Source organism: Hoplias malabaricus, chromosome 2, assembly GCF_029633855.1.
Source record: "Hoplias malabaricus isolate fHopMal1 chromosome 2, fHopMal1.hap1, whole genome shotgun sequence".
In the NCBI taxonomy this organism is placed as follows: Eukaryota; Metazoa; Chordata; class Actinopteri; order Characiformes; family Erythrinidae; genus Hoplias; species Hoplias malabaricus.
This window is the reverse complement of record NC_089801.1, coordinates 9,464,598-9,478,819: the sequence shown is the minus strand read 5'-3', so window position 1 is coordinate 9,478,819 and position 14,222 is coordinate 9,464,598.

Sequence of the window (14,222 nt, the reverse complement as noted above, 5' to 3'; positions counted from 1 at the left end):
GTGTTTAAAACTCTAGTAGCACTGCTGTCTCTGATCCACTCATGCCAGCACAATGCACACTAACACTACCACCACCACACCATCATGAGAATGATCCACAGACTGATTACAGCTGTCTCGTTCCCTAGACTGCTTGTGTTCACTAGCCTCTAGATCAACACAGATCAGTAGCTAGCTAGTCAGGACTGGTTGACACCACAGGGAGGGATTCCCAGTGGTTGTGTGCTGCCTTTGATTAATAAATGCAGAGTGTTGTAAAAATGATATAAAACAATGAATTGGGTCAAACTGATGCTGCAGATTACAGACAACTGGAGCTGATTGCTTATGAAAAGCACACCCAGTCTCGTGATGGCTTGTGGTTATCTGCATCTCAAAGGCCTTGGAGACGTCCTTGGACATGAATACGAGAGTCATATTTCCGTCTTCTCACAGTCTGTCATGGCTAGGCTTTTAAACAGCTATTAATTACAGGGATAGGTGTGAAATTGCTCACCTGTAATCAAATGTGAAGCACTATGCTGCTTGATTTTCCAACCTTGTCTATTTCACAAAGGTTAAGTAGCATTATTTGCCAGTAATTGATTATAAAATTGCAAATATAAACACCATAAATATAAAAAAAAGCACCAATAGATTTCACAGCATGGGATATTGATGGTGTTGAAGTAATTTCACAGTTGGATACATTAGTCTGAGTTGCCTTGCTTGTGATGTCCCCCTAAAGCTTAGGGATTATGTGTAAACATGAACAGAAAAAGGTTTCTCATCAGTGAAGCCAGCACAGGTCTAGTGCCCCTGCTGGCTGGAGGCAGTATGGCGTTCTGTTCATTTTGAATCTAATTTTTCTCTGATAAACTGACTTCCTGTCTCCAGTGACTTTAGTTTTCCTTGCGCTGATGTTTCCACATTTATTTTCCCCCAGGAATCAATTTCTAAATGATTAAATTATTCTGATATATCATAAGAAGGTGGGGTTGCATGTAGGAATGAAGTGATTGACAGCTTCTGCTGGTCTGAGATCATCTGAAGGACCCACCCCCTTCCAGAGACCAGTTCAGGAGTGGATTAGTTGTCACAATGCTTCACAATTTTCATTTCTTATAAGTGATAATCAATTTTGAAGCGTTTTACACTGTTTTTCTGCTTCATACCCTGTGATTGAAGATAAATTCTTCTTAAACGCTTCTTTCCACCTTAAAAGGTGTAGCAGTTACTTGTGTTAACTTTCAGTTCCCACTTAAATGAGGCAGCAATGACATTCCGGCATTTGAGGAACATTCAGTTCCACCCTCAATGCTGCTAAAGTTACATTTTCCAACCTACAGAACTTACCTCTCCACCTTAAATTGAGAAATATTACCACATAGTAATACCCAGTAGAATGATCTATTCCACCTTAAATGGCTTGAGTTTTATGTTGCATGCCAAATTTTTTATTCCACCTTAAATGGAGCAGAGTTTCCAATGTGGCCTGGGTAAAATAATCCATTTCATTTCAAATGCTGCACTGTTTAAGGTGGAAAGTAAAATTCTCACACACTGAGCAGATGTGGTTTGACAAGTGAAAATAATGAAACATTAAGGTTGTTTGCAGCCTGTAAAAAATCTGCTCTTCTTCTGCGCAGCCAACACGCCGCTCTGAGACACAAGAGCATTAGCGAGGTCAGGCACGGATGTTGGCTGATTAGTTCCGGATCACAAATCATATTCCAACTCATCCCAGAAGTTTTACCTGGAGCTCCATGGCTCCAGAGAACACAGTTCCACCGCTCCACAGCACAAAGTCAGAGCGCTCTGTAAACCTCTAGCCCACAGAGTGATTGTAGGCTGATACTGAGCTGCTCCAGCTTATTTTACACAGTAGATGGGTTGCTCTGGTGCAGTACACGGGGCGGCACGGTGGCACAGCAGGTAGTGTCGCAGTCACAGCTCCAGGGACCTGGAGGTAGTGGGTTCACGTCCCACTCCGGGTGACTGTCTGTGAGGTGTTTGGTGTGTTCTCCCTGTGTCTTTGTGGGTTTCCTCCAATAGATTTGGAGGTCCAAAAACACACGTTGGTAGGTGGATTGGTGACGTAGGTGTGAGTGAGTGTGTGTGTGTTGCCCTGTGAAGGACTGGTGTATTCCCGACTTGTGCCCAATGATTCCAGGTAGGCTCCGGACCCACCGCGACCCTGAACTGGATAAGTGGTTACAGATAATGAATGTGCAGTACACTCCAGTTCTTTAAGTTCAGATTCTTATTTTCTTCTAAACCCCACCTTCCACTGCTTTTACATTTGGGATTCAACATTAAAATGGACGGAAAGGGAGCCAGGGGCTGAAAATATTTCAGAAAACAACAGTCTCCGACCTTTCTCTTAGCACAGTTTAAATATTTAACAACCCAAATGGAGCCCGTTAGTTTTGCGTCTCCTAACACAAATGCTCCTGCGAGATCTGACATCAGCACCTTTACCGGGATTGTTTGAAGTCCCGGATCTGCAAACAGATTCATGAAATAACTTTATGACTCTGAACCTCGGGATGTGGAAGATAGGGCTCTGAAACAACAGGTATGTGCTTCTGTGTGGTTTGGACTAATGTATCCCTATGGTATCCCCATGGCATTAGGCATTAGGATCCTGATCCTCCTTGGTCCAAATTTAGAAACCTTTTCATAATGCAGACCTGCACAAGGCGGCCTATAAAACTAGTGAACAGTGCCTAATACCCAAACTCGGTCCAGATTTAAATGATTTGCAATGCCTTGACCTGCCTTGTACCCTGGACTCTGGGCTTCACCTCGGCTAGGTTTACATCATCCACATAGCAGTTTATGGCTCAAGGCCTTGGTCACACCAGTGGACAATTCTCTGCACCTCATGCCTCACCTCTGTCCAGACTTAGATGCCTTTTCATGCCCTTGTACTTCACAAGGCTTCCAGCCACACTAGTGGACGAAACCTTAGACCTTGTGACCCACCTTTGCCTGCGCTCATATGCCTTTTTCATACCCTTGTCCTGCCCGAGGCTTCCGGTCGCACTAGCGGACGTTACCCTGGACCCGGAGCCCCACCTCTGTCAGGGCTGCGCCCTGTCCGTACGCCATTCCCGGGCCCTTGGAGAGCCGGTCAACACGGCAAGGGCGGCGCACACATTCAGGAGGCAGGGGTGCCATTTATCACCGCTGACGTGCTCGCTTCTCTGCGCCCGTTTGCCTTTATCGCTGCCACTTTTTTTCCCCCCACCCTTCATAATAACGTGCTCTCCGGTCCTCACTGGAAATCCTCAGAGAGAAGCTCGATGGAAGGGTGCCACCGAACGACCAAGGTGACACGGTTCGACCTGCTTCACGTTAGCTTCGGAGAGGCGGGGATGTGGAACAGCTGGGTGGAATCGGAGCGCTGGAATTCAGAGCGGAATGCAATGTATGTTTGTGCGCTAGCTTTTGGGGACACAGTTTAGATTTCAGGTTGGGTCCAACAACTGCACTGGGTTGGAACAAACTGTTGGGGAAATGAAGATTTAAAGGAAGTCATGAAGTATATCTTTATAAATTTGTCATCATCTTATTTCATTTTCTCCTACTTGCATTTCATATTATATTCAAAAATACTAAAGAATGACTAAGAAAGATATGATGTTTGTGATCCCAGGCGTCCCCTATAGTTGTAGAGTGTAATTAATTTTGATAGTATTGTCCTGAAATCAGGGGAAGGTCAGGGTGTGGATTCCTACACTCCTCCTCCTTCCTCAGTGCTGACCCCAGAGTAGGTCAATGACAGAGGCTCAATTCTCCCAAGGTCAGTGAAGCCTCACAACAGATTTGAAACTGTAATTCTCAGGTCAAAATACGCTAATACGCTAATATGTTGGTTACAGCTTCTGTTTGGGGAAATGCTTTATATGGAATTACCAGTATAGCCACACAACTAAGCCTCTGGCAAATGCACTTAAGGCTGGAGCCTTCCTTATGACTACAGCAGGACTGGGCGGAGCTATGTGTAATTTTAGTTTATGAACTGTGTGGACAGATTTTTTATGTAATGTGTTTTCATATTTTATCAACCCTTACAACCCTTTTTATCAATGTAGCCGTGTTGTTTTCGCTCTTTTTCTTCTACCCCTCTGACTCTCTCTCTCTTTCACTCTCTCTCTCTCTCTCTCTCACACACACACACACACACACACACACACACACAGTAATGTCCACAGCTGTCATTTCTAGCTGAGCACACTAAGTAATTCTTTCATGTGTTTTTGTGAGTCACATGGCAAAAACAGTGGAACGAGGAAATATTTATGGATTGCTTTTGAAGGCCTTGCTCGCTCATAATGATTATAACACACATCCAAACAAATAAGAGCAAGGAAGGGAGAAAAGAGAGCATTGATTCAGAGATATTAAATATTGATTTAAAAACTGACAGATCCTAAGGGGGGGGAAAAAGCAGCCGGAATTACAATAAGCTTAAAGATGCTACACGATTTTATAATCATTGACTCGTCTCCTCTCTATCGCCCCCTTGCATGGATTCCCATCACTACATTAGGCTAGAGTTAGGTGGCATCGAGCTTCTCAAACAGGCTGTTCTGTGTTTTATACTCCAGATAACTCTTAAAAAATATATATAAATGACTACAAATATGCATGAAAATCACTGCAGCTCCTGATTGGTTAGTTTTCTAGAATCGTCAGCCAATTACAATCAAGCAGTTAATGACACGTACAAGGGACTGCAGGGCCCAGCTCAGGATTTATAAAGTAACTATGTATTGGCTTGTTTTTGGAGTTTTGCGAATCATGTACTGTCCACCATGTTCTTCAAGTGTTGATGAACAATACATGGGGGTGTGGCTATGCACACTCTCAGCATATACCATATGCTAAAAGAACTGACCGCTGTCACCATGTGTTGTGTTTCCACATGCTACCTCTCCCTACGTCTGTGGTGACCTGTATTTTACTTTGTCAATTCAATAAAGAGCATTCTGCCCATATGCACCATGTTGTCCTCACCTTCTTTGACACATACACCACAATATTCCATATGCAGTCAAATGTAGAAGCGTACTTCTTTTCCTCTGACAAACTGTACCTTAAGTGTTTTTCATGTTTATCAGTGATTTCATGTTTATCAGCGTCCTCCCCTTCGTCCTGACGTCTCCTCTGGTCCCAGCCGCTGACCCGTCCCTCTTCTCTGAGCTGAGAAGGATTGGGTGACTCTTTATTTGGCATCCAGGCCTGTCTCTTTCCTGCAAAGGACGAGTGGGGTTGGGAGGGGGACCTGGAGAGATGATGTTTTATTTGCCACAGCAAGGTCGTATTTATTATTTATCCTGAAAAACAGCCACACTGCGCCTGCTCTGTCACTGACGGGCAGCTGGGAGTTTCTGGACACATTTCTTAGAATGGCAGGTGATCATTTGCATAATAGTACATTGCAGTACAAAGGTCTTTGTACTCTTAGTCATGTCTCGCTGATGTCCTGGGTGAAAACAACAAAACACATCCTCTAATTCTGGCAAATATTTGCCATTTTTTCTTTTCGTTTATTTATTTAATTATTTATCAATCAATATTCTTAAGTGTATGACCCTGAATAAGTTTTGAAATACGTAAAAATTCAATAAATAAATAAAAAAATGAAAACCTTGAAATTCACGGTTACCGCCTCGTAATTGACGGACAGTCACCTGTAAGTAATTAATGGCTGCTACGGAGTGGTGTCTGCAGGGAACTGAAGGGTGAGTGGACGGTGTGTGGAGCGGTGTTGTGGCTTTTAGAAGTTTTTCGGTGCAGTTAAACCCCTGAACACTTCCTCTTTGTTGCCCGGGTTTGTGACTGACGCCGCGTTGCTCGTGTTTTGTTTTGTATTTTTTTTTCTGCTCGACGGTTGTTTACGAACAGCGGAGGGTTTGGCCTGAATACGTGTGGGGAACAAAACGTTTCTACAGTTGTTTCACTTGTTTACTTTCAGTTGTGAAGCTAAATTATAAGATTATTATCGAGTTATTAACTTAATGGTTCGAGGCAAACAACTGTTAAACCCTTTTGCTTGAAAATGGCTAGGAAACAAAACGCTTCGACGTAGTTTAGGGGGCGTTTTTTTTAATATAAGCGTACACTTTGGGCAAAATGGCGGCATGGTTCAGCGAAAAGCCCTAAATCCTGGACTTGGTGGAAGGTGTTATTGGTGACACTTGGCAATTCTTATTGCTGTATTTTAATAAACGAACATATATACTCTTATAATACAACAAGTACACACCTTTGCGTCCAGATAATCTTAAAACAATTAATGTTTGACCCTAAACATTGCTTTTCAGTTGTGTCAGGAAATATATATAATAAAATATATAAAATATATAAAAAATGGTGTGTGTGTGTATATATATATATATTAGTGTCTTGGTGATTAAAAATTCTGAATGTCAATGTGTTTGTCCAGACCTAACAGGAACCAACAAGATTGCATTTTAATGGTGATGTTTCTTTAAGTTTCTCAAAGCATGAATATTTCCATTTCATCATCCAGAACTATTACACTTGGTACAGCAACAGGGCATCACTGTGAACCAGGCACTAATGTAGAAATACTCACATTCCTGTATACAAATCTGATTGATAGAATGGTGCCTTATGTAACATGGGTATGTCCAGTCACAGCCTCGTTACATATATGGAGTAACCCACTTCCTCTCTAGATTCTAGATAAAATAATCAGGAAATTTTGCCTGTGTTTGTGTAAAGTTAAACAAAATGTTATGCAGATGTAAGTGAGTAAGCAGAAAATCAGTAACACTCCAATTTGTCCGCTCTCAACAGGACGGCTTGGGCACTTGAACATCATAATCCAACCTCATCAACGTGCAGACTTCAAGGAAGGCTTTTTTTGGTGATTTAGAAGTCCTTGCCTGACTAATTTTATTTTTTCTAGGTCACAAAGAAGAGAATGTATGGTCACTCTAACGTTAACGTACATACTCTCCTGAAGCTAATGACTCCACGAGATCCCCTTTTGCATACAGCTGGCTAACATTTGTTTCTCCTTTGTATTTGTTTTTTTTTTTCTCTGTAATTAGGTGTTTTATTTATAAATATATAAATGAAACCAGCTCCAAATTTAAGTTTGGTGTATCATTCTTCACTTTGTCTTCTAGTTGTTTACTTACAAGCAAAATGCCTTTGGCTCTCTACGGCCGATTGGATAAATGTTGGCCCCCCACAGATAATCCCCAGCCAGGATGGGTGAAACATAGCACCAATTTGGCAACCTGCCTAAAAACAATATCTCAACAGACTTGACAACCCACTATGGGCCCATGTGGACCCCATATACAGAGTGTTACTAGGCTGCCTACATTTATTAGATATAGGCAGCCCACCTGGAAACCCACCTAGAGCCATATCCAACCCATGTGGGCCCCACTAAGGTGTGCTGGCTGGGTTGTTCCTGTCTGCGGAGGCTGGCTGGAGCAGTGTATCCGATAATTGTAAAGGTCTTAAAAGTTTTAAATGCGACTTTAACAGGGCTATTTAAAAGTTAATCTCGTACATGTGCTAGTAAAAGCTTTAGTGGGCGTCTCTTCTGTGAAATTGCCCTCATGAGCCATCAGTTTGAGACACTTTGTAGCTTGCGGAATGGGTTTTTGCCCTCCTCCAGTATTTAGATATAGGCTGAAGATAAGCTTTAAAGGTTTAAAATTGGCTCACAAGGGTCTAACACCGGACTTAAATCAGTGAGGCTCATCACAGCTACACAGCTGGAAGAGAGTCATCCAGTCTGTGCAGTGGATCATTTCACATTCAGATTATTTCGCAAGTAGCCTACTCAGATATTCATCCGTTCCAGTGCTCTTTCCACCACTGGATTCTTTTACTGATGGATCAATGAGATGTCATAAAAACTGTGAGTCTGCTGTCTGGGAATTCAGGCAGGAAATAGGGCTAGTAGAGTATCATTTTATTTTTTTTTTGGCCTTGAATATTGTGCTTAGGGAGAGTACATTAGGGGAAGCAGATAGCAAACTGATCCCGGCCCAGGTCTGGCCCACATCCCCATGTTCAGTGGCCCTGCTTGATGGAACTTGGTACCACTTCTGAGGAGCGCATAAACACCAAGTGAAGGCCCTGTGTGAACTAAAAGTCATATAATATTATGTGTGGTCATGTTTTGTTCCAATTTAAGTAAAGTTAATTTATTATAAAAAGTTTCCACCTTAAGAGGTGCAGCTGTTACGAGCTTTTACCAGCTTTTGCTTCCAGCTTAAATGGGACAGCAATGATGTTCTGGCATCAGTTGTACTTTCCTCTCCACCTTAAAGAGCCTATAGAACATTCCATTAAATGGAGCCGGAATTACTGTAGATGCGGTAGAGTTCTCCATTCCACCTTAATTGGTGTGAGGGTGTTTTTATTTTTCCCACTCCCCCATTGCCTGCAGAATTTGACCCAGTAGAATTATATATTTCACCTTAGATGCTGCACTGTTTAAGGTGGAATGGAAAATCCTAAATAATGGATTGGAAAGTTTTGGTAGGTGCCAAAAGGTCATGGCTGCTCTATTTTAAATTCAAACGGAAAGTTGTTAAAAGTCAGTTATGACTGCATCTTTTTAAGGTGGAAAGGAGAGTTCTAATTAGGAGCAAATATGGTTTGAGAAACGGAAAATAATAAGAGGGTGGTGCAGCAGGTGGTGTCGCAGTCACACAGCTCCAGGGACCTGGAGGTTGTGGGTTTGATTCCCGCTCCGGGTGACTGTCTGTGAGGAGTTGGTGTGTTCTCCCCGTGGGTTTCCTCCGGGTGCTCCAGTTTCCTCTCATGTTTCCAAAAACACATGTTGGTAGGTGGATTGGTGAAAAAGTGTCTGTAGGTGTGTGTGTGTGTGTCTGTGTTGCCCTGTGAAGGACTGGCGCCCCCTCCAGGGTGTATTCCCGCCTTGCGCCCAATGATTCCAGGTAGGCTCTGGACCCACTGCGACCCTGAACTGGATAAGCGCTTACAGATAATGAATGAATGAATCTTCCATATTTCACACAGCCCATCCACCTACCAACATATGATTATGACTGTGGGAGGAACACTGCGCACCCGGAGGAAACCCATGCAGAAACAGGGAGAACACGGCAAACTTCTCACAGACAGGTGAGGATCACACCCAGCACCCTGCGGCCCTGGAGCTGCTTGTATATAATTATGCTACAGCATTTTAGTACAGGTGTAGCAGCAGCAGTGTGTGTGTGCGTGAATGTGCATACATGCATATATATGTGTGTGTGTGTGTGTGTGTGTGTCAGAGAGTCTGGTGGACTCTTATCAAAGATAGCAGGCGGCATGGTGCTCAGATCCTTGTCAGCAAGGCTTTCAGTCAGCTCACGACAAGACAGACGAGAGAGGAGCTCTCACAGGACCCCCCCCACACACACACATACACACGCACACACACACACTCAGCTACTCCTTCACCTTACACCTCTATCTCTGTTTTTGCTCTCTCTCTCTCTCCCCTCTATTCATCTCTTGCTTGCTCTTTTTCTGTGTCTCACAGGGCCACACACACACACACACACATTCCTACTCTCACTTTACACATCTTTCTGTCTCTTTTGCACTCTCTCTCTCACACACACACACACACACACACACACTCTCTCTCTCTCTCTCTCTCTCTCTCTCTGTTAGGAGCTCTCAGAGGGCCCCACACATTCTCTCTCCCTCACACACACACAGCTACTCCAACCTTACACGTCTTTGTCAAACTTTCTCTTGCTCTCTCTCTCTCTTTCTCTCTCTCTCTCTCTTTCTCTCTCTCTCTCTACTTCTCCAGCTCTTGAATGTATCTCCTCACTCGTTTAGTAAAAAATCATCGTTGGCTCATAGACGCCTGGCTTAAAGTAAGTGGTAAATTGTAAAATGGTGTCCAAGCCTGTTGCCTAGGTTTGTAGATAATGTACATACATATATTTTTCATTATTTTCTTGCTATATAAGTCTTTATTTATTTGTTTTTCATTGGGTAAATAAAATCCACCAGTTTGAGCACTCTAATTTTGTGTCTTGTCCGTCATATGGTCTTCCCATCCTCACAGATCTGACCAGGAAGCAGTACATAAACCCCTGCAGTCTGCTCTACACCCGCACTGACTAGCTTCATGGTTTTATACCTGTGTCAGTAAGACTCAGTGAAACACATGAATCTGATGGTTAGTGTTTGTCCCTGAATACTTTTGACTGTATACTGTGTGTGTGTGTGTGTGTGTGTGTGTGTGTGTGTGTGTGTGTGTGTGTGGGAATGTGTTTAAGACATTCAGTATTTCATTAATTTTGCTAAAACCGTTATTTTATGAAGTGATAAATATTAAAATGTAATTAACTTTTTCAGACGTGCCTTTGTCTAATTATCTGCTTTATTTACTCCCCAGTGTTAAAATGCCAAATATTCAGAGTAATAATTGTATTATAAAATAATATCTGCAGTTCTACAGTTTCTCACTCTATTATTATTTTTCTGGACATCTTTGAATTTTACAGCTCTTTAACTCGCTGCTAATTATGTGTACGGCATTGTATTATATCCATTTAACACATTAATCTGCAGCCAAATAGATTTTGGAATATTGACTGGGTGTTGGAAATGTAGCTTGTTGAGTATCCATCTCGGCTGAAGTTTATCCGTTGTCATGATTCTCTCCGTCTCTTTTTTTTATTATTTTCCTGAAGAGTTACTGAGGAAAAACTTGCAGCAGCTTGTCTTTTCAATCAATCAGTCAATTGATTTATTGGCCATGTGTAGTCCACCATATCATCGTTTTGACTGATCGATATCGGACTGTGCGTGCTTTGATTTTTGACAGGTTAGAGACAGTGGTGCACTAATACCTGCGCCAGAGACCTGAGAGTCTTGGCCGGTCCGAGTGAAGACACGCGTGCAGATGATTTACCTTTGTGTGTGATTTACTCGGCTATGCTGCTTTCGCTGACCCAGCGGTGGACTCCATATCGTTCAGTGTCTGTCCTGTAAAAGTCAGATGATAGTGAAGTCTTCTCACACACGGGCTTTATCAGCTTTGCTCTCTTTACGGTCACGTGAGTCGCTGACTAGAACCCGAGTGCACATCACTGGACTCAGCCGCCTTCCATCTTCCGTCCCCCCTCTCTGTTACATGGACATAGAAATCCAATAAGACAGGAATGAATGAATAAACATTACTTTTTAATCAATAAAAATGCTTAACTAATTTGCAGAATAATCACATGGAATTGTATTAATTTTTATAATCATTTCTTTTCATTCGGAAAGCCCTGATCCTCTCTAGAAGGAAGCTGTCCTCAATTCGACTGGGCTTTGTTTTCAGTGATCTGTTTTTCTCCGTGTGTGGTTCTGTGTGCGGTTCTGTGAGTGTGTGATATGATGAGTTCTGGCGTGTGTGGGATAGTAAGGGTCTCAGGTAATGTCCCACCGAGTCACAGCACTGTGTGTGGGACACGGACAGTGTGGCAGTGCTAATGGACTGTAAAGGATTTCAGCTCAGAGGACACACTGTTCCAACCACACACACACACACACACACAAACACATCTTGTTCAGTACGGATGTGGTGTGATTTGGGGAATTATGAGCACAGAGGCGTGCGTGAAGATCATATCTCAGGGTCACTGTGACTGTCACCACACACAGACACACACACACACACACACAAGAGTAGGCTATAATTCTGCAATATAGCAAAAATACATTATCATTCTACTTCATCATGCAGTACACTCATCAGCCAAAACATTAAAACCACTGTGGTTTCACATATCAAAGGGAGGGACCGGTCAGTTCTTGAGGTTGCTGTGTTAGAGGCAGAAAAAATAGGCAAGCGTAAGATCTCAGGGACTTTGACAAGAGCCAAATAGTGATGGTCATAATGTTTTGGTCATCATCTCCAGAATTCATTCATTCATTCATTATCTGTAAGCGCTTATCCAGTTCAGGGTCGTGGTGAGTCCAGAGCCTACCTGGAATCATTGGACGCAAGGTGGGAATACACCCTGGAGGGGGCGCCAGTCCTTCACAGGGCAACACAGACACACATTCACACCTACGGACACTTTTGAGTCGCCAATCCACCTACCAACGTGTGTTTTTGGACTGTGGGAGGAAACCGGAGCACCCGGAGGAAACCCACGCGGACACAGGGAGAACACACCAACTCCTCACAGAGTCAGAGCGGGAGTTGAACCGACAACCTCCAGGCACCTGGAGCTGTGTGACTGCGACACTACCTGCTGCACCACCGTGCTACCCCTTATTAATATATACATTAAATATATTTAAATTGATCAAATTAATATTACTATAACATTTATTTTGTTGCAATAGTGTGTTCTTGAAATTACTAAATACTGTGATGTTAGGGCCATATCGCGACACTAACCTGCTGCACCATCGAATGTTAACATCCATCGGGTCTGATCCTGTAAAAGATCTCACATCTACTGTAGCACAAACAGCTGAGTAACTTCATGCTTTACTCTTAAGACTAGTGCTGCATAGCCACTCCCTCCCTGACTATTGTCCACCCTCAAAGTGCTAGACTGTGCTCATTAGGGTCCAAAATTGACCATGGAGCAGTGGAAGAAGGCGGCCTGGTCTGCTGAATCGCGTTTTCTTTTATGTCGTGTGGACGGCAGGTTGTGTATCTGCATCATAGAGGGGGTTTGATACTTTGGGCAATCTTCTATTGGGAAACCTTGGGTTCTGGCGTTCATGTGGATGTTACTTTGATGTGCATCACCTACTTAAACACTGTTGCAGAGCAAGTACACCCCTACATGGCAACAGCTCACTGCAAAATGACTTCACAAATGGCTTAACAAACATGACAAAGAGTTAAAGGCCTCTAAATTCTTCAGATCTCAATTCATTCAAACGTCTGCAGGATGTACTTGGAGAAACAAGTCGGATTCTAGTATGCTTCACCTCACAACTTGGCACCAGATACCACAGGACATACTCAGAGGGGTCTATGCCTCAGTGGGTCAGAGCTGTTTTGGAATGGAACATGGATCTACATCATGTTAGGTTTTAATGTTATGCCTCATCGGTTAAATGTATTTTGACCAGTTTAACCATGTTTTGGAGAAAGGCAGAAGGCTTGACTCCAGTGTTTGTCCATCAAAACCAACAGTCTGTCCCCTGTGTCTGGTTTGAATCTGCTTGACCTGGTAATTCTCACTCACTTGTAGCTGTTGTTTGCTGTAATTTTTTGACAGGCTTCTTTCTTGTAATAAACCTTGGCTGTTATTTTGTTGTTGCTAGGTTACAGATGAATAAGGCATGGGAATGCTAAATACCAAGCATGCATTCCCCAACTGATATTGGGAGACTCACAAAGCCTCTCAGCAAATCACCCAGTTGTGAAGTCGTGATTGGGGTAACGGTATAGAGCAGATCGAGGTTCCAGGCCGGGATTTTCAAAAGGCCGTCTGGTGTGACACTATAGCTGCAGCTGCTAATGCACCTGACTGGCCAGCCACTGGCCCTGGAAACTGGATCAAAGGTCTAGATATGAAGACCTCTGGTATGCAGGGGATGATGAGGGCCTTTATGTCAGAACAGAGAGGAAGCTTCATGCTTGGCTGAACTGAACGCTCGTGTGTTAAGGCTGATGTATGCTTACATGTTGTAGTGGCCTATGCTGTTTTGAGCCTTTATTCTTGTACGCTGGGACATCTGTGCCGCTCTGCAATTACAGCCAGGAAAGAAACAAATACACTTTTATCCCACCTGGGTCCACAATCCTCGTATTGAGTTTGTAGAGGTCACTTTATATGTCCCTCATGTTCTTGCAACTCGTCAAACATTCTATGACGTCCAAACTAATGTTTGAGGAAATCTCTCGCCATGTCGTGGTCTTTGTAGTGTGGCAAAGAGGAGTTCATAGCTCCAGACGTCCTTGGTTAATCCCTCCTCAGCTTGATCCGTTTTCGTTCAAAGGCTGACCCATCAAAGTTGTTGCAGTGTGCATCATGACAGGTAGTTACATTTCTGTGGTGGTGTGTAGCAGGCTATGAGGTACTGTATATAATCACATGGGCAGTTATGCATATTCTCACAGCAAATTTACTCGTGCTACTCTTCTCACAGCAAACAAACCACCCCCCCCCCTGCTTTTTGTGTTCATTCAGAAGCTCAGAGTGTAGCTTCTGTTTGAATTTTAACTTGTCTGTAATTTTTATTCACGGTTA